At 31.7% G+C, this 21,005-nt stretch overlaps 1 pseudogene; it reads left to right on the top strand.

Moving 5' to 3' along the window:
- The first annotated feature begins 12,938 nt into the window (after positions 1-12,938).
- On the top strand, positions 12,939-14,767 carry LOC120152109 (annotated as a pseudogene).
- The last annotated feature ends 6,238 nt before the right edge of the window (positions 14,768-21,005 follow it).

Here is a 21,005-nt window from a genome sequence, read left to right as displayed (position 1 = left end):
TGCAACGTCACCACTGGTAGTATACGCGTCAATCACTGCACCGAACCCTGCTTCATTAATTTTATATTAATTTAGTTATTTATAGTTATGAGTATTTGGTAGAGCACAAGGCTCTTAATTTTGGAGTCGTGGAATCGATTTTTATGGAGGACATTTCATAATTTAGAGGTCTCCCACGGAAGCTGCTCTCAACCTGGTGTTGGGGGCAGCCTACTATCCTACCTCCCCTTACCCCATTACATATGGGAATAAGGGTTAGCTAAATTTTTAGTGTATTTGGTTAGGTTCGAATTGGTTTTCACTAAAATATAAATCATACTATATGGATTTTAAAACAGAAACCAAAATCGAATGACATAAAAATCATAATGGTCGATTCGGGTCGGATCGGTTCAACTTTTTTTACTGTTCATCGTTTTTAAAACTCAACTTAAAATAAATAAATTTAAAGTTAAATCTGGTGGAAATATATTGATTTAAATTTATAAGAAAATATTATTAGTTTTAATATTTTATTTATTTAAAATTTTTATAATAAATTTAAAATAAATATATTTTAGATATTTATTTTTGTTTTTACTTTTTAATTAGGTTGAAACGGAATTAAATTGTATATTTATTTTTTAAAACCGAACTGAAATCGAGCTGTAAATTAGAAAAACTTGAACCAAATTAAATCATATAATTCAGATCAATTTTTTAATTTTTTTCGATTTCGTTACTTGGTTCTAGTTATGGTTGAGTGATAGTTTTTTTTTTAAATTTAAAATCAGTATATTACCTAAAATGGTAATCAATTAATGGAAGATTATTAATAGCTTATTGAATACAATTGTCGGGATTGCTATTCCGACTACCAATCACATCCATGGCTGCTTAATCAACGATGCTTATACTTGTAGATATCAATTTCCCGCATTTTCAAGCTATCACCCAAATCAAAATCATATTTTTTAAAAATAATAATAATTATTGTAAAATATTTTTTTATAAAAATATTTTAACCAAATCCCTCCAACTCTACCATAGGCCAGCTATATTGACAAAAGAGGTGTGTCTACTTTGTTCCCATGTTAATTAATAACTCATTTATGATTGTTTTATGAGTGGTACGAACTGCACTTAGGAACAAAAACATGTAATAACAATTTCTTGTTATTAATTAACAGAGACTAAATTTGATATAAAAATGTTTCTGCCATTTCACCATGATATGGCTATTTTTTATATATAGAAATTTGCTAGTTTTATTAAAATTAAAAAATATTCAAAATTACTATAAAGATTTATAAGTATGACTGTAAACGTAAATTAAATTATAATTAAGACATTTTATTATAATCATTGACACAAAAACTAACGGTTTAGTTATCACAAGGACCAAAGAAGGAAAATATTAAAAATCTGAACCAAAATAAAATAAAGATAGGAACAAATCTGACTAATCGACAAACGAATCACAAAATAAAATGAAGCTATTGAAAGACCACCGAAAAAACGTAAATAGGAGTCAAGCGACGAAAGAAAACTATCAACGAACGCAAAACGCGTATCTAAATCAATCCGATGGTCTAAAGCACGGAAGATCAACATGATAACAAATAAGCGTCATCTTAATCAGTCGTGGCGATCTCAAATCTAACCTTGAAGAAAAAATATAAACAAAAATAATGGCAAAAAACCAAAAATTGCAAAAAGAAGGAGATAAACATGCAAAAAGACAAAGACAAACATGTGATAAATATATAATTATTTATAAAAAAATAAAAAAAACAACCGATAATCATTGATCAGTATTAAAATTGGTGTCGTTGTCAACTAAATAAAAAAAGTCGATTTGATCTATAAAAAATAATCCAAATTATAAAGAAAAAATGGGAGAGATTATATGGCCATCTTTATATGTTTATAAAAGTATTAAAAATAAATAAATATTATCACAATAATATTTGAATCACTTATTAGTAAAATTACGATCAACAAAAGTAATCATTTAAATAGTAATATTTTATTATATAAGAGTGTTGCGCATAAATATGCATAAAATTATATACATTCATAATAGACCAAATAAAATTAAAGAATTTAATACAATATTATTAAAATTATTACAGGGCGCATGTGATGACTAAGACGACGCCAAACGGTTGTTAATAATAAAAAAAACAAGTGGCGCATGTACATTTGATAAACCCACCTGGGGTTCCGACACATGTGCAGATGACTCAAACTCAGGTTGACACTCAACCTGGGGTTCCGACACGTGTGGATGACTCAGTTGACACTCCACTTATCCTAAGGATTCTTTGATAATTGGAAGTGCAAACAGCTCCTTCTCACTCGAAGAAGGGTGCAAAAGCTCAAGATAAGAATGAATCAGTTTTAGTTGGTCTGTTGCTCATGCAAAACTCTAAAGAGAAAGCAATGAGTGGGTTGCATGAAGGGAACGACCATCTTACATCGGCCATGCACGAGACGGTACGTACGTGAATAATGAAAATGGGATGTTATGCAAGTGGAAATCATTAAGAAATGCTCAGGGCAGGGGAACAGGTTATGCGGGATGGTGGTAACGGCGTTTCAGTTAGTCATACCCTTTCTGATATACTGGTCGATCTTCTGTCGGAGACCCGCCGTAAAAGATGAAATTTGATTATACTTCTGTTTTACAATGTCTATTTTAAATCTAGGGTTTCGTCTTTGGAAAAAAAACCCTAAATCCTAGGGATTAACAATAATTATTATCTTCTTTTAGAAGCATTTCAAATAATTATTTTTTAATTGCTAGGGTTCTTTCCTCTCCATGATTTCCTTTTAGAATAATCTATATGGCATCCACCCTTATGACGTGTACCTATTGATGTGGACCGTAAAGTTAGCCTATAAAAGTCTTTAAAAGAAATAATTAACAATAGTATTCGCATAAAATTATTGCTATTTATTATTATTAGAGTAATTATAGATGTATAGCTTGCTTGAAGAATGTATATGCTCAAATCTTATGAATGAAAAATATTTGACGTTAACGGGTGTGGTACACAGACTTGGACCAAACTTCTTCTCCTTCACGGATTGCCGAGATCACGAGCAATGTTTCCATTTTTGCGGTAAAATGTCCACTTTTTATGCTGAAGTGTCGAATATATATATATATATATATATGTTGTCTTATCCGACTTATCAAATACCGAACAATAATATGACACCTTTTATCAATATGGTAAAGTACACAAATAGTCCCTTGAATATAAGATATTATTTTATTGAGTCCCTTGATCAATAAAAGTTATAAAATTGTCCTTTGATTATAGAAAGTTATTTTGTTAGTTTCTTCGACTATTAAAAATTACAAAATGATCACTTGACTATTTATTATGTTCCAAAATCATTATTTTCCATTATAATATTAATGATCGTCTGAGCTGGATGTTTACATGTTGACTACAATATAATAGTCGTTTGAGATTATGGGATCATATTTTATCATATCTCAGTCAATAGATTAACGTACAACTCATATTGTTGTTAAATTTGTACCTTTTAATAGTTAATAGACTTAACAAAGCAACTCCCTGTAGCCATGATCATTTAGTAATTTTTAATAGTTAAAAGACTGAATAAAGCAGTATCATATATTTATTATCATTTAATAACTTTTAATAATTAAAATATTCAATAAAATAATATTATATGATCGTAGGACCATTTGTGTATTTTCCCTTTATAATTATAAATTGCATGGAACATAAGTGTTGGTGAACCCAATCCACTCATCATTTACTACATATAAGCTGTTCCCCCTCTATTATTATCGTTATAACATAGCACATGTTATCACAAACAAAACATCTTTTTTGTCCTCATTTTGTTTAAGATAATAATAAGAGGTAGTGTGAATTTTAAATACTTTAAGATAAACGTATTGTTTTCTAAGATTTATATAATATTTTAATTTAGATATTTTAATTTGTTAAACTATATTTTGACATAACAATTAAGCAAAATGTTTTTTTTTGGATTTGAATTGAATTTATTCAAAGTTTTCAAAAATAATACAAAGTCCATCTAACTTAGAATTGAGAACAAAATAATTTTCTGGACAAGCAGTACTGATATTGTTCTTACATTATCGATACCTCATGAACATTACCGGTATTATTCATATGGTACTGATACCAAAGATAAGGGAAGTATAGATACCACTAGGTAGTATTGATACTATCAGCATTACTCAATTCCATAATGAAAAAATGGTACTGATACCCAAAGGGGTACCGATACTACTTTAAATAGTAGTATCGATACCATAGGCATAATATCAATACCATCAGGCCCTAATGGCTAGTAACGACTAGTTGATTTAAAAATAACAAAGGTAGTACCGATACTCCCTTTAGGAATACCGATACCCTCTGTACTTGGCAGTTTTATTTTCTAGAGATTTCATCCCCAAACTACTAGAAATCATCCCCAACGGCTAGAAACGTCCACAACTTCATTCCAACATATAAATACAAGTTCAAGACGCTTGAAGAGGGGTTAGAACACCTATCCAAGCATTCAAACACAAGAGAATATTTTTTCATTCCTATTTTACTTTCTTTTGTAAATATTTTGTTCTTGTGAGCTAAATTTTGTAAACACCTTCATTTTTAGAGGTTTTCTTTGTTTACATTTCTTTTCCTTTGTGTAAAAAGATTGGTTCTAGTTTAGTCAAGTGAAAAACTAGGGAGTGTAAATGTTATCTATTGATCCTGTAAAAAAGAAACAACAAATTAGTGAATTTTTTAGAAAATCCTTGGTGAGGAGCTAAGGTAGTGGAGGTAGAATTAGTTGAGAAGTTGAAACACTATAAATCGTTGTGCAATTTGTCTATCTTTTTAATCTCCTTACTCCCTAAACACAAAAACCAATTCAACCCCTATTGGTAAACTTTTTCGGTTGCCAATTCGAGCTTCTGCAAATCCCAATATAATTATTACTTTTAATTGATTTATAATATATATGATATTAACCTTCAAATAGTAATGACTAATTTATTGAAAATCATAAGCATAAGGTTAAATTTATAGTTCTACCCCTATTATAACACCCCAAATTCCAGGTTAAAAATTTCGGGTTGACCCAAGATAGTTTAGATGAGCCCAAAAACCTTTTAGGAGAGCTAGACCCATTTGGAGTATGAATTGTGCTTATGTTAGGACCCATATTGATGGGCTCGCCATAAGAATGATGGTTTAGCTGCTTGTGGTGGGACAATACAAAATTATAGTGGGGAATGGCAGATTAGATTCTCCAAGTTTCTTGGTCATTGTTCAGTCTTTGAGAGAAAACATTGGGGGATGTATCTAAGTCTCTAGTATGTATGGGATTTGGGTATGAGGCATGACATACTGTCATTGGATAATTTAGAGGTTGTCACGATGGTGCAACATACTTACCCGAGCCTTGCCTGGATTACTCTTCTACAACGTCTTGATGAAATGATGAAACGAGAATGATAAGTTAGAGTGCAATATGAATCAAGACAATGTAATCGAGCGGTAAACTACATGGCATCAATTGCGGGAAGAAATCAATTGGAGTGTGTAAAATATAGTTCCATCAAATAATATATTGGATTTCTACAAAATGATGCAGATGGTGAATAGTGTAGTTTGAACTATTCTTAGTCTTATGTTATAAAAAAAGAGCAAATTCCCCATCTTTCAAAACAAAAGCTAAAATCCTTTTAATGAGGGGGTGATGTAAGAGGCTAAAAGTTATCCTCTTTATCTCCACCACTTTGTCTCATTCTCTCTCCTCCATCTTCTTTTCCACTACATAAAAACTAAGTAGAGATTAAAACTTTGTAGTTCTCCAAGCCTTGTTCGGATTTGTAAAGGTAAAAGTTTTCATGTCCATCACTAGAGCTTCAATTCAAGCCCCCAAACATAGATTTTGAGATATGGTAGTTAAAAAATGGGTTTTAGTGTAGGTTTAAGAAACCAAATGATTTCAGCTCATTTTAAGTGGATTTAAGTGTTATGAAGTGTCATTAACTTCAATCCAAGCTCATAGATGAGCCAATAACTCATTAAACTTGTCATTGATTAGTGAAAGAGGTGAGAGAAAACTTCAAGGCTAGATGGAAGGAGAAGTTGACCCTTGGTTTATTTGAGAGCACTTTCATAACTCTTTCATACCATTTGTGGTCATTGGAATGCACCTAGCTTAGGAGTCTTGAGTTGAAAAACATATATTAGCATTCATGGTAGATACAAGTAATTTGGTGTTTTTAGCATGTTAAAGACATATTATTACCCTCTCTTACATACCTAAGACTTAACAATGTTTGGGAAACCTCAACATGGCCTTTGGTGTGGTTTGGGGAGTCAAATTCGTGCCAAAATAAGGCATTTTTGGGTACGAGTATTGGTACTAAAAGAATAATATCGGTACTGTAACATCCCAAAAATAGGACTAGTGACTAAAATGTAGGTTTTGAAAATTTATGGTCAGATTCAAAAAAATTTAATAAGTTTAGGGATTTATGGGGAATGTTTTGTGAATGATTGTTTAGTAAATATTGAATGAAATAAGGGTAAATTGGTTTTTTCAATGGAAAGATTTTTATCTTTCATTTATAAGGTATTTAAGCATGTAGAGAAGGGAAAAAGAAAAATCTGGAGAGTTATTTTCTTCTTCTATTCCCGTGAGCTTCATTTCAAAGGTGAGTTCTTGGTAAGTTGGTATTTCTTGATTTTAAGTTTGGGTTTTTGTCTATGGGTGATACATAAGCTTAAGGAAAGTTTAAGGTGGATTAAAACTCAAAAATGAATATGTTATGAGAGATTGAATATAAGAAGTTTTTGAGTGAATTGTTAAAAAGAAGAAGTAAATGGATTTTAAAATTGAATTTGACTTGTCATAAGCTGAAATAAGAAATCTAAAGTGTTAAAAAGGGATTTGGATCATATTGAAAATCTAGTAAGATTCTTAGTTTAAAAAATTATGATGAGACATTGAAGATGATGAGGTGTTAGAATGATAAAAGATGATTAAAGTGAATATAGTTGAGTTTGATAGTATGAAATGAGTTCTATAAGTGAAGTTTATATGAAGTGTTGATAATTTTCGGGTGGTAAAGTATATTCTGGGCTGGTTGTATCGGTATTGGATAAGTAGTACTGATACTACAAAGTAATAATACGTGAAAATATTGGGTAGATATCGATACTGCATGAACAATATCGATACCATAAGGCAAATATTGAATTCTTCATGATGTATCGATACTGAAGTGGTAGTATCGGTACCATGGGTTTCAATACCAATGTATTAGTATCAGTACCATTTTAGAATGAATTCTAGAACCCAGAATAGGTATCGATACCGTGGGATGGTATCGATACCATAAGCATAGAAGTATCGGTACTGTACTTGTAGTACCGATACTACTCAAATGGAAATTTAGAAATTAGTGTTTTGATTAGTTTACATTAGTAAAATCTTTTAGAGTAATTCGAATTCCGATATTTATATCGATTATATGAATTATGTAGTTATCAAACGGAAACAAGTACCAGATGAGTCAACGAGATACGATCGATCATGAAGAGATAAGTTTATTGTTTGGACTAGTGAGGCTAAGGTGAGTGCATACTAGGATAAAATATTATTTGATGGAAATTAGACTTGCGATAAGTATATCTTCGACATTTTAAATATATGATGGTATGAGTAGAATAATGATCATGATTGTACTATGTGAATATGCCTTGTATGCATTATATGTTATGTGATCTATGTGAATTTAAGAAAATAAAACATAAGCTATATGATATAATACTTATATCCATCTTTGAAATATGTTATTACACAGGACATATGTGATTATATGAGAAATGACATGAGATATATAAGCAAAGGTATATGTGATGATCTAAGTGACCATATGAGATTATATGCCTATATAATAACACGAGACAGTGAAATAAGTTCAATGACATTGATATATGTGATATGATCTTGGTAAGTATGTGAAAATGTGATATAAACAATATGAACATGAGCTAGGCAAGTACATGATTGTGTGATAAATATATGTGAACTAGTATAATGGAATTATATGATTAAATGAGAAGTGAGATAAGATAAGTAGTATTGACCTATATGATAATATGAGAATAGTATATCAATTAGGAGACATGTACGTAAATGATGATACGATCATGTAAGATAAACTATATGGGGAAGATTCATGTACTTAAATGAAACTATGATATATGGGTTATATGGTAAAGATCTATAAGCCATAGGAGAAGGTTATAGGAACAATGTGAAATTGAACTAAGTAAATAGATTAAACTAGTATATAAATGATGAGATATAAGTGATATATGTTTATATGTTATGACATATGTCACGTGATTTATGTGAACATACGAGAACAAAATATAAGTTATGTGGTACATATATAAATGATTATATGAACATGTAATATAAATTATGGAATGATGATCTATGTGTTTATATGTTTATGAGAATATATAAGAACAAGATATAAGCTATAAAATATGAACTATGTGATTTAAATGTTTATGTGATATTGTCTATGTGACTACGTGAAAATGTGATATTAGTAAATGACAATGATCTACAAGACCATATGAGAATATGACATGAGCTACGAGATAATAAACTATGTGATTTCATGTATATATGATGAACTATATGACTATGTGAACATGTGGATATATGTCTATGAGAAATCAACTATATGAAATGTATAAATTATAAGCACATAGTATGTGATATGAGAGCAATGATATAGTTGGAATGCCAAGAGTCGAGGGTTCTATATGGTCCTTCGGGACATATATGTGGTTCTTCGGGACATTTCTACGTGGTCTTTCGAGACAATTTTATATGCCCCTAGTAGGAACTTATACAAGCTGTGGTGACAGATTATGTGCACAACCTCTATGTGCTCACATATCTTTTGTTCTCACAAGTGTACATGGGCTAATAATGAGATAACATAAATAAACCTTGTGTGATGTTATGTGTGTTTCTTTGTGAAATGTATTATATGATTTGTATAAATGATAAGTATAAGATTAATAATAATTATAAGAATATGATGATGATATAGGTGTATGTATGCATGTTGTTATATGTAATATTATATGATTTTGTATGATGTGATGATATGAAATGTTCTTTTATTGTTAAGTCTTCAAGTTTCCATTATTCGTTTATATGTCTCACTAAGTCAACGACTTAGCGTGTGAATGTTTCACACGTAGGTTCCGAGAAGAAAAATGAGTAAAGATAGACATGTCAGGTCATCTTCTCCTTTCCAAAGATCAGATCAGAAAAAATTTGAATCATATGTATTTTGTTATAAAGAATGTAATTGGTATATAAGTAAAGATTTGAATAAGATATGCTTTGATTGGTTTTGTAAAATCGTATTATTGTAATTAATGTAAATTATTCAGTTTTGTTTTCAATGTGAATTGGAATTTTAGTTATTTTGTAAGAATAAATGTTTTGAAAAGCAATGTAACACTTCAGATTTGTATCCGAGTTACGGTTTGGGGTGTTAAAGGTAATGTTCATCAAACAACTTAAAAGTTAGAAGATTAGGAAGAATAATATTGATACTTCTCTAAAGAGTATCGATACTAAGGGTTTGGTTTCGATACTCCCAGGGTAGTATTGATATCGAATAAACTTAGCGAATTCCAGTTTACCATTTTGGTATTGGTACTCATGAGAGTATCGATACTAAGGGTAGAGTATCGACAATCTCAATAAGAGTATTGATACCGATGTATTTTTTAAAACATCGAAATAAATTTTGGTACCGATACCCTGGATAGTAACGATACTCTAGCTCGGGAGTATCAATACTGGTCCAATAGTATCGTTACTACCTACTATTCTCAATTTATTATAACTCTATAGTATCAGTACCCAAGGGTGAGTATCGATCTCATCATACATTTTTAGGCAATAAGGCCAAGTGACTTATAAGTAATATTGAGGGACCTAAAAATACTAAAACACCTTCAAATAAACCTACAAGTGAGAAATATCGATAATAAGTAATTACAACTGTAAAAAATATCAATTAGGATGTCATAAAACTAACCTTGGTTGATACTCGAGAAATGGCCAAGACACTCGAGTTGCTCTAGTAGAAGATGATAGCTTTGGAGTATAGAATGTCCAGATATCTTTAGGCAATTGCACGAGGCACTTTGAGACTAATTAAGGTGCGAGGACCGAACACCCACGAGGGGTGGGTTAGTTGGGTGTTATGTCTGATGTAGAGATTTCAGACCTCACCCTAGGTAGAATAGATGGGTGTGTGTTCTGAGATGTGTAACCCTCCAACCACACCATGATGTCTACCCTAGAGTAGTGTGAAATATACGAGTATACTCATTTTTCTTATTTCAGTTGATAGCATGAGCATTTAATGAACACTTTTAGTATGATTTAGTTGTTAGTGTGGCACTGGGTAGTGAGCTCAGTGTTCAGAATTTGTTTTCGTGCACAGGTCTTTAGAAGGAACATTCGAAGAGCCTAGTGCGCAGTGGACGTTCAAGATAGCTCGAGCAGCAAAGTACGTGTTGAGGATCATTTATTAAAAGATATGTATTATTCATATACCTTATTGTACTTGAGTCGTATCTATGTTTTAAATACTCGACTGTACTATATTGGTATACTTATTCTGGAAGCTCCTTGATGTAAACACTATTTATTTATGTTTGATTTACTTTATTTCAAATGGTTTTAATTTTATGATTTGCAAAGGTATTTAAAGAATTTTTTTAGGTTAGTCACTCTGGTAGTACAATGTAACATTCAAATCGGTCGACTTTGTGTCGAATTGTATTAGGGTGTCACACCTATAAAACTAAAAATATATTTACATTTTGTATGATTTGAAATGGTTTTATAAAAATAATTTATTCACAGATTAGTTAATTTATGCGCTTTTATATAATTAAACAATGTCAATAATTTATAAACATTTTATCTAAAAAATAATAAATTTATAAACATTCATGAAAGATGAGCCCCATGTCGTTCGCCACTAGTGGGGCCCAGATCAAAGACAATTCGTCAGACCCACTGATTGTTTTCTTTTATGTGATCTAGAATTGAACAGATGGGAAGTCGATAATTATTAGTTGCTAATAATAACAATATCCGTTTTTATTTTATTAATATTATTCCAGCTATTAAATTTATTTATTTATTCCCTTGAGTTGTCTTGTTATTGCTAAGAGCAATCTGTTGGTTCACGTGGTCGGGGACATAAGGTTATTTTTTTATCCCTTTCTATAGATGTAGGATGATATGGGGGCCCTTGATGTAATTAATCCATTAAGTAATTATAATTTTTAATTGACCCATTAAATTTAATTTGTTTTTTTGAAGAGTTTAAATAGCATATGTGTTGTACTGAAAATTATATGAAAAATAATTATTGTTCTCAAAATATGAAAAAAAAACTCATATGCCCTTATTTTTTTATCCATTATTATTATAGCCCCTTGAAGGTAGGCATGACAACGGGGCGGTTTCGGGCTGGGGATTGGTTCCCCATCTCCGTTTAAAAAGCCCATACTCGTCCTCGCTTAAAAACGGTGGGAATTTAAACGGGGATCCCCATCGGGTAATCGGAAAATCGCGGGGAAACGGATATTTCCGTTTAGCATAAATAATTATTTAAACGGTATCGACCGGGTATATATATTTAAATTAAATATATAAATATTAAATATATTTTTAATTTAAATTAAATTTATTAATATTATATATATATATATAATTATTTTTAATATTTATCGGGTTGGGTATTCGGGTAATCGGGGTGGGGATTACCAAGCCAGTCCCTGTCCTCATCCCCATTTAAAACATTTGGTTTTTTCTCCCCGTCCCGTCCCTGTTTATCATCTCCGAACTCGACCCGTTTAATTTGGTTTTCGATTTTCCCGACGATTCGATTTTTTTACCATCCCTAATTGAAGGGATTTCTACATCCAAATTATAATGACCTTAGCTTGTATATACATCCAATAGTATTTATAGATCGGGTATTTATTATTCTACATAAATATTAATCCGTTTGAGAATCAGAGATAAAAAGGAATGGTTTGGAACTTTCCACTACTAATTATTTTTGTGTTAATTGCATCACATGTCCCCAATCTATGACCCTAATTTCAAATTGGTCCCTAAACTTTTAAACATTACAATTTCATCCTTAACCTATGACTATCATTTAAATTAGTACTCAAACTTTTGAATATTTCATTTTCATCCCCAAACCGCGATCTTCATTCTAAATCGATCCCTAAACTTTTTTTTGAATATTTCAATTTTATGATAAATTATATGTATATACTAATCACATCTCTCGTTAATAAAATCATTAGGTCAGTTATACTATTATATGGTTGAAAAAAATAAAATTTAGATTAAACTATTGTTGAAATGGATTACATATTTGGATGAATTTGGGGATAAAATTGGAAGATCTAAAAGTTTAGTGATCAATTTAGAATGAAATTCATAGTTTGGGGATGAAATTGAAATGTTCAAAAGTTAATGACTAATTTAGAATGAGAGTCATAGTTTGATAATAAAATTGAAATGTGTAAAAGTTTATGGACTAATTGAAATAAAAATCATAGTTGGGAACCTACGAAGCAATTAACTCATTAATTTTAGGTCTTGTCCATATATAATTATAATTAATATTGCTAATATCCCCATTCCGCAACAAATAAATTAAGCTTTCTTGTAACTTTGGTGTTTCTTGAAACTTCCCAATTTAACTAACTAGCTATACAAGCATGAAGCATGGCTGGTCCCTATATATATATATATATACTAGAATATTGCTAAGATATTCTAAATGGCGAAGGCACTTGATTTGTCATGATCATAAACTAGCTATATATTTAAATATTATTCTTTTAGTTCATTTTGATTCCATCTCTTACCCTAAATTTATTCAATAATTTTCTCACTAAACCTCTCCATAGCAAGGTCTCAAAGGAATCCGTCAACTTTTTTCCTTTTCCTTTTGCTTCTTGGCAACATAAATATGGGGCTAAGGGACATTGGGGCAACACTGCCTCCTGGGTTTAGGTTCTATCCCAGCGATGAGGAATTGGTCTGCCATTATCTCTACAAGAAGATAGCCAACGAGGATGTGTTGAAGGGTACTTTGTTGGAGATTGATTTGCATACATGCGAGCCATGGCAGCTTCCTGGTAGGTCTCTCTTATATATATTTTTTTTAATTTTCATCTTCTCCGATCAGCTGCTTTGAGATTTTCTTCCTTTTCATCACTTTTTGAGTATGGGGGTAAAGTTGAAATGAAAAGTGAATTAAATTAGCTCTATGTTTTGTGTGTGCATGGCGACATGAATGAAACTAAAGAGACGGCAAAGTTGAACGCAACTGAGTGGTACTTCTTTAATTTCCGAGACCGAAAGTACGCCACCGGATTCCGTACGAACCGGGCAACCACATCCGGTTATTGGAAAGCGACAGGGAAGGATCGAACGGTGATCAACCCGAGAACCCTAGAGATTGTAGGGATGAGAAAAACTTTGGTGTTCTACCGGAACCGAGCTCCGAACGGAATTAAAACGGATTGGATCATGCATGAGTTTCGGCTTGAGTCCCCACATATGCCCCCCAAGGTCACATTTTCTCCTCTCTTTCTTTTCAACTATATACTCATATCACATGTATGTTCATATATATGTTGTTTGAAAATGACTTTTGGAGTGAGAGATTGAAATTTAGGGTAGAGAGAGGTTGACATGTTGCAGCCAATGTGTATGTGAATTTGAGAAATAGAAATAAGGGTGTTTTCTCTAAGTAAACTTAAGGAAAAAGCATGGTGGGAATAATCTATGCAAGTTGTCCACTTATTATTCGTTCCATTTTCATTTGTTATCGTAATCAAGTGCTTAATTATCATGTGAATATGATTAAAGAGAGGCATGATTGGGTTCTTGATTTAAAACTTTAATGGTATGAAATTATAAATTTCATAGATACGACTGCACCAGACACCTTTCTCGATTTATCTGACTTATTCAATTTTATTTTTATTACGACAGGAGGACTGGGTTCTATGTAGAGTGTTCCACAAGAGCAAAGGAGGAGAGAACAGCACCAGGCTGAGCTCCCAAATGATGTTGGAGCCCTCAATTCATGCCCCTTATTTAACCGATCATACCACTATGCTTGTGGGTATTTACCCACCAAACCACCCCTTCAAGGCCATGGCCAAAGCTTGCTGAACCTGCTTCAATATAATTCCTGTCACGAAAAAAACAACAGCAACGACGACGACGACAACAATCGATGCATCAATGAAATCGGCTCGAAATTCGACGCTGATTACGAGTTCTTGTGGGATATGAACATGGATGAAAACAGCTTGGGTGATTATCATCATGATCCTCATGTTCATGGTGTGGCTTCTATCGCGAACGACATGAGATTCGGGATCGATAATAGTATGATTTTCTGACGAAGTTTATTGAGCACAAAGAGGAAAAAGAAACAAGGAATTTACCATTTATTAGTTGATTTGTGACGTTGGTTTGGTGTTGTCTGCATGCCTTTGGCGATTCAAAGGGGTGCATGAAGTCTGTTGGTTGATTTTTAGTTTAGGGTTTATGTATTTTTTGCATACATCAGTGGCATTGTAAAAATTTATTTATATAAATTCTTCACCGGTCTTTTTACACAAAATTTGCTTTCTTTGCTTTTATTTTATTTTTAAAAAAAATATTTATACCATCTTAGCTGAATATTGTATAGTTTCTATATATTCTTTTATTAAAACTTTAAACAAATTCAACTAAACGTACATTACAATATCATATATTACTATTTTTTTGGTATAACAACCGGTATCCGATCTAATGTGCTCGACTAATCCGGATCGCAATCGTTAGGATTCGAATCCCTAATTTTATTTAAAGGGATATAGTATCTCATCCAATTAGACCAACTAATTAGTAGTTATATCATATATTACTATTAATTATGTAAATATAATATAATATCTATTAGAAACTAGTAAATTTACACATTCTCACGTGAACTTCATATGCATATAGCTCGTATCAATAAATATTTATTTATACAACAAGACATTAATCATTAGTTGGTGTAATAAAACCAATAATTGTGTTAGGTGGATATATATATAGGATGCATCAAAGTTGAGGTTTTGATCGCTCGTTTTCCTCAAAGTTTTAAATTAGTATTATTTTAAAAAATTTATTTAGTTTTATTGATAATTTATTTTTGTTTTTAGAATTTTATAAGTTTAACATTTTTTTTAAATTTTAAAAGTTCGCACTTTCTAACATAATAACAAACGTCTGTATATATATATATAATTGTAAAATTATTTTAATTTTACACCTTTTTAAGATCGTCGATTTGAGGAAATTCAAATACTAAGATTAATCTTTTGTTTTTTCAGTGAATATCTTATCATTTTCTATTGTTAATCTCAATCTTTAATTTTTCTCATTCAATGGTCTTATAAATGTGTAAAACTAATATATATATATATATATATTCGTTGCTTGTTAAAACAAAAACAACAAAACCAATAATTGTTAGCCATATCTCCACATGTGATAGATGGGTGAAGGTGACATCTAATAATACATATCACATACAATCATTTCGAGAAAATACAAGAGTCGTCATCTCTTATCAACAATAATGCAATTATATGTCCCTTTTTTTCCTTTCGATGTTGGATAATTGAATTATTCTTGGTACGTCTTTCAAGTGATGATTACGTTGGTGGGTTTCTAGAGATTGTGGGAAATATAAGAACACATATATAATTAAAAATATTATATTATATAATTTAGTTTCAATAAAAACAATAATTATTTACACGTTTAATCATTATAAGTAATAAAAAAAATTCATTTCAATAACAAAGTCAATATAAATTAAAGCTATTACGGGAGACTCAAACTTATTATTATTATTGAATAGTCTAGGGTGAGTATAATACACGACCGAACTTGGATAATATATTTCATATGCAAGACTTAGATCACAGGGCTTGAGAAGTTTCGGCCCATTACGTTTAGCTTGATTATGTATTTGGCCCAATAAATTGGGTTCATATCATAAAAGAACATTCAATATTTTACAGTGTTGACCACTAAGTCTGAAGTTTGAAATTCAGCCAAACTTGAGACGCGCATACTTATTTGGTGTACTAATCATAATTAGCTACCGCGGGTGGTCCTCACTCTCACTAGTAGCTCACTGTTTAGCACCTGCTACGCGCAACAATTTCACCAAAGCGCAACTGTTTTCTGAAACCACTCTAGTTGCTATCAGTGCTTTTACCTACTACTACGTGCCATCTTCCATGCACCCACATATCGATACGTTTTACTGCAGAAACAATCGTAATGAAGAAAAGGGTAAATTACACATTTGGCAACTGAACTTTATTCTCTTTCTATTTCGCTCATTGTACTTTCAATTTACTCAATAAATTTTATAGATTTAATTTTTTTCTCTATGCCGATAAATAATTATGGTGTTATGACATGACCTTTTTTTAATAAAAATGATGTCGTTTTGATTTAGGTTGTCGTGTCATAAACGTCGTTAATTATTGGAAAAGATGCATCAGAGGTCCCTTTACTTTTGAAGAAAAAACTAAATGTGACTCTCTAACCCAGAAAACAAACTCAATGTGACTCTTTGACAAATTTTTTTCATCATTTGATTGTTATAGTGATGATGTCGCAGTTCACAGTGTTGACGCGACAGTCCACGGTACTGACATGGCGATCAATTGTGACAAATTAATGTGGTGGATGAAATGATAGATTAGCTAAATTAGTACCTCAAACATGATAGGTACTGCCACATCAGCACCGTGGACCATCAATTCAACACCGTGAACTGGCATGCCAGTATGGTAACGGTCAACGATGAAAAACGCTGGTCGAATGACCACATTGAGTTTGTTCTATGAGTTGAATGATTATATTGAGAGAAAAATAATATGATGATCACATTAGTTTTTTTTTTCAAAAATGTAGGGACCTATGATGCCTTTTTGCCTTAATTATTTAAGGACGGAGTGAAAAAATAATCTATAAAGTTTAGTGAGTATATTGAGAAAATTGAAAGAACATTAAGTAAAATAAGAGAGATAGTAAACTTCAGTTGCAAGACGTTCAATTTACCCAAAAATAAAAGGTAACGTGGGCTAGGGTTGGAATTTTCTGTTACTACAGTTGGTTGTTTGAAAGGTGTTGGGTCACATCCCAAAAAACCAGATTCCATGCCGATAATCAATCTTTTTTTGCCCTCAAATCTCAAAGGTCTTTTTATATATAAAGAGATCATAAAGGCAGTTGAGGGTTTCATAGGTAGAATCATACTAATATATATAGGGCAAAGCAGTAGGGATGTACAGCAGCTGAAACACACTGATGGAGGAGTGGTGGTGATGCAGCAGAAACAGTTAAATTTGTCTGCTAAGTGCTACCGTTATGCAAATGCCAAGTGAATGTATAGACCCCTACCCACTGATTTTTCAGCTGCTTGACAACTCCCATGGCCATGTCCAATACGTTTTCATTTAGCTGTAAACTAAACACTGAGATCAGTGAGAGAGAGTGCAGGAAGCCATTCCTCTAAAAGCACCATCACCGAAAAGAAACGACCAAGACGAGAAAAGAATATAAAAATGAGAAAGCATGTTCACTGCCAGTTGATTACCCTTGCTTTACTCTTTCAAGGGAGGCCCCCATGCAATGCGTCAATACAATACTGGTATATATAATTATGTAGGAGATTTAATTGTTTTATTTAAATATAATATTGGACTGTAAAGGAGACGACATGGGTGGCAGGTGTGCACGTGGATTGTGGGTCCAATCTCATGTATTGTTATTTTCGTCAAAACCCGGATGTCCAATCTCATTGCACCGTTGGTTGCGGGATTCTCGTAGTTGTCTGCCCAAATATTTTACATTCGTAATGTATATATCTGTATGTACGTATGTATTGTTATGTAATGTACATATTTTACGTAGGTAGTGTATGTATTCGTATGTATTGATATTCGGTTAATTCAAATTTGTAAAAGTATTATAGGAGGAACGTGAAGGGATCTGAGAAATGTGCATGGAGGGGTCGGCCTTAGCTTAGCAGAGAAGGTGGGGTTCAGAGAAATTGCATGCATAAGTATTGATCACATATCGGCTTATGGGGAAGGTAAATTTTGGGCTTTACTGTCATCAACCTTTGGCTTCTATTGCCTCCATTTTTGTACTGCTTTTACATGACAAAACTCCCCATATGCCTCTCCATTTGTTCTATTTCCACTTCCGAAACAAGTAGAAAAAATAGGGTCAATTACGCATTTAGTATCTAAACTATCCGTTTTGGTCCATTTTAGTACATAAACTTTCATGTTTCTAAAATCATACCTAACGTTTAATTTTTATTTCATTTTAGCACCCGTCATTAAAAACTTCATGCGTTTAGTATCAAAACTATATGTTTTGGTCCGTTTTAGTACACAAACTTTCTTGTTTTTCAAAACTTATTGTCAAATTTTGAACGGATACTAAAATGAAACAAGAACTAAACTTTAGGTATGATTTTGAAAAAATTGAAAGATTAGGTATTAAAACGGATCAAACTGATAGTTTATGTATTAAATTCCTAATTTACCCAAAATATAATAAATTTTAAAAGTTATATATAATTCCATTTTTAAAAAAACTAAACCATGAAAATCAATATATATGTATATATATAATATATAGAGTTTCAATTCAACTGCAAAGAATTATGGAGTAGAGCTTGCTATGGTTAAGTATGGGAATACTAACTAAAAATCAACCAAGGTTCGAATTCAACACTTGATAATGATATTATTATTATAACAAATTTTAATCTTAAAAAAACAATTATTTAAAGACAATAAAACAAACATAATTATGTTTGAGATCCATCATATGAAATTTATGTCTCATCCCTAAAGTTACGGGAAATAACAAAAAAAGGTTAATTTTGACTACTCGTTCAATTTAGGCCCTTTTTTGCTATTTTATTGACCACACTTTCAGCATTAAATAACTTATCTTTCCAACATAATCTTAGGTATGCATATATGGTGACATCAGAAAGGTAATGCTTTGTACATGCCCTTTCTTCTTCTTCTTTTCCTCACAAAGGGGCCCCTATATGTATAATTTAAAACATATTGGGATCAATTACATAATATGTTTAATATAAACCACAATTAATAGCATGCATGTATCGATACCTCGGCTCACCCCTAAAAGGGAAAAGAAGGTTCTCGAACAGTCCCATTGGATACTTAAAACATAAGAGGGGGTGTCTCAATTATTAATCACAAAACCCAAATCATATGTGTCCTGTCGGCCACATTAATTAAGAAAAATTCCCTTTGATTATATCAAAAGGTTATTGGAGTAGATATGTGTGAAAATGCCTATATTGACATTTACATTTCAATGAACTAATTGGCTTCACAAAATACATACACATGTAAGTAAATACTTTCCAATCTCGTTGTCTTAATTACCATTCGTATATATAAGTGAAAGTATGGAGAAAGAGGACGAAAATAAGACACGTTTGATTTTATGTTATGGAACGAATTTAAATTATAAAATTTTAAGGGTATGAACTTAAACTTTATAGAACACTTTAATTTTATAAAAAAATATCATTATTGGATGAGTCTACATATATGATCGAGATTACAACTTTTTTAAAATAATGAATAATGTTAGTGCATAAAGTTTTAATCTCAGGCATCCATTTAGATTCGTTAGATGATTATATCTTCATTTAAAACTAATTAGATTTATACTATATAAATAAACTGTAACCTTTCAGGAACAGTGGTTACATGACAAATGAATGCAAAGGCATAAGATAAAGATTTTAGAATAAAAAGAACACTAATCTTTCACCCATAATTTTAAACAGTCTTCCACTCGTGTACATAAAAACAATTTGCAGATCATGCAAGCCCCCTAATTTAGTATCTAGAAAGACATTTCAAATGTGAGCGTCACTAAATTTAACTGTAAGACTTCCTCCTCCTGACAAATAAGGAAAGTGGAAGATGAAACTCCACAACACTGGAATAGTAATCTATTAAGGTGTCAAAGACTTGTATATGGTTAAAATATCAGCTCATTTACTAATGAAATTACATGTTAATAATAATATAACCTATATATGAACCATAACCATTGTCTGCCATACGTTCCTACACTGAAATGACAGCACCAAGCACTAGCGTCCGACGGATAAGCACATCTACAAGCAATCACAATAGTCTAATACACCATTTTCTGGCCACTAACGCACTTTCAGTGAGTAAAACAACGCTAAGATCAATCTATCAAATGGTTTGACGTTTATATATAAATACCAATCAACTCTAGACAGTAAAAGCAGTGAAATTAAAGTGACAAGACAAGTAATAAAAGGGAGAGAAACAGGAGGGAAGTCAGAGGTGAAAAACACCGACCACCGTCTGCAACAAAAAACACTAAACAACTATAGTGGTTGACAAATCTGAACAGGCAGATGAAGGCAAAATACCCAAAGAAATAAAGGGGAAATGAAGTGCAAATATATATGTTTTTTTTTGGCAAAGTACATGAGAGAAAAGCCATGATCGAGCAAATTAGGTTCCACTTAATTAAGCAACAAACTGCTAGTACAATGAATTTTTTTAAGTAATACTGAGGAATACTGACACTGTTTGCACCAAAAGTAGATTGGAGATGAGAAAATTAAACAGCAAACTGAGAGCATAGGAAAGTGGGAAAAGAGCTGCCCTAGAAATATATTTATATGGCAAAATTAAAGATTAACTAAACTACCCCACATAGATCAAGAGATGGGATTTTTT

This window comes from Hibiscus syriacus, unplaced genomic scaffold, assembly GCF_006381635.1.
Source record: "Hibiscus syriacus cultivar Baekdansim isolate YM2019G1 unplaced genomic scaffold, ASM638163v2 tig00111085_pilon, whole genome shotgun sequence".
Taxonomy (NCBI): Eukaryota; Viridiplantae; Streptophyta; class Magnoliopsida; order Malvales; family Malvaceae; genus Hibiscus; species Hibiscus syriacus.
Note: the sequence above shows the minus strand (reverse complement) of the source record. Positions and strands in the feature narration are given on the sequence as shown.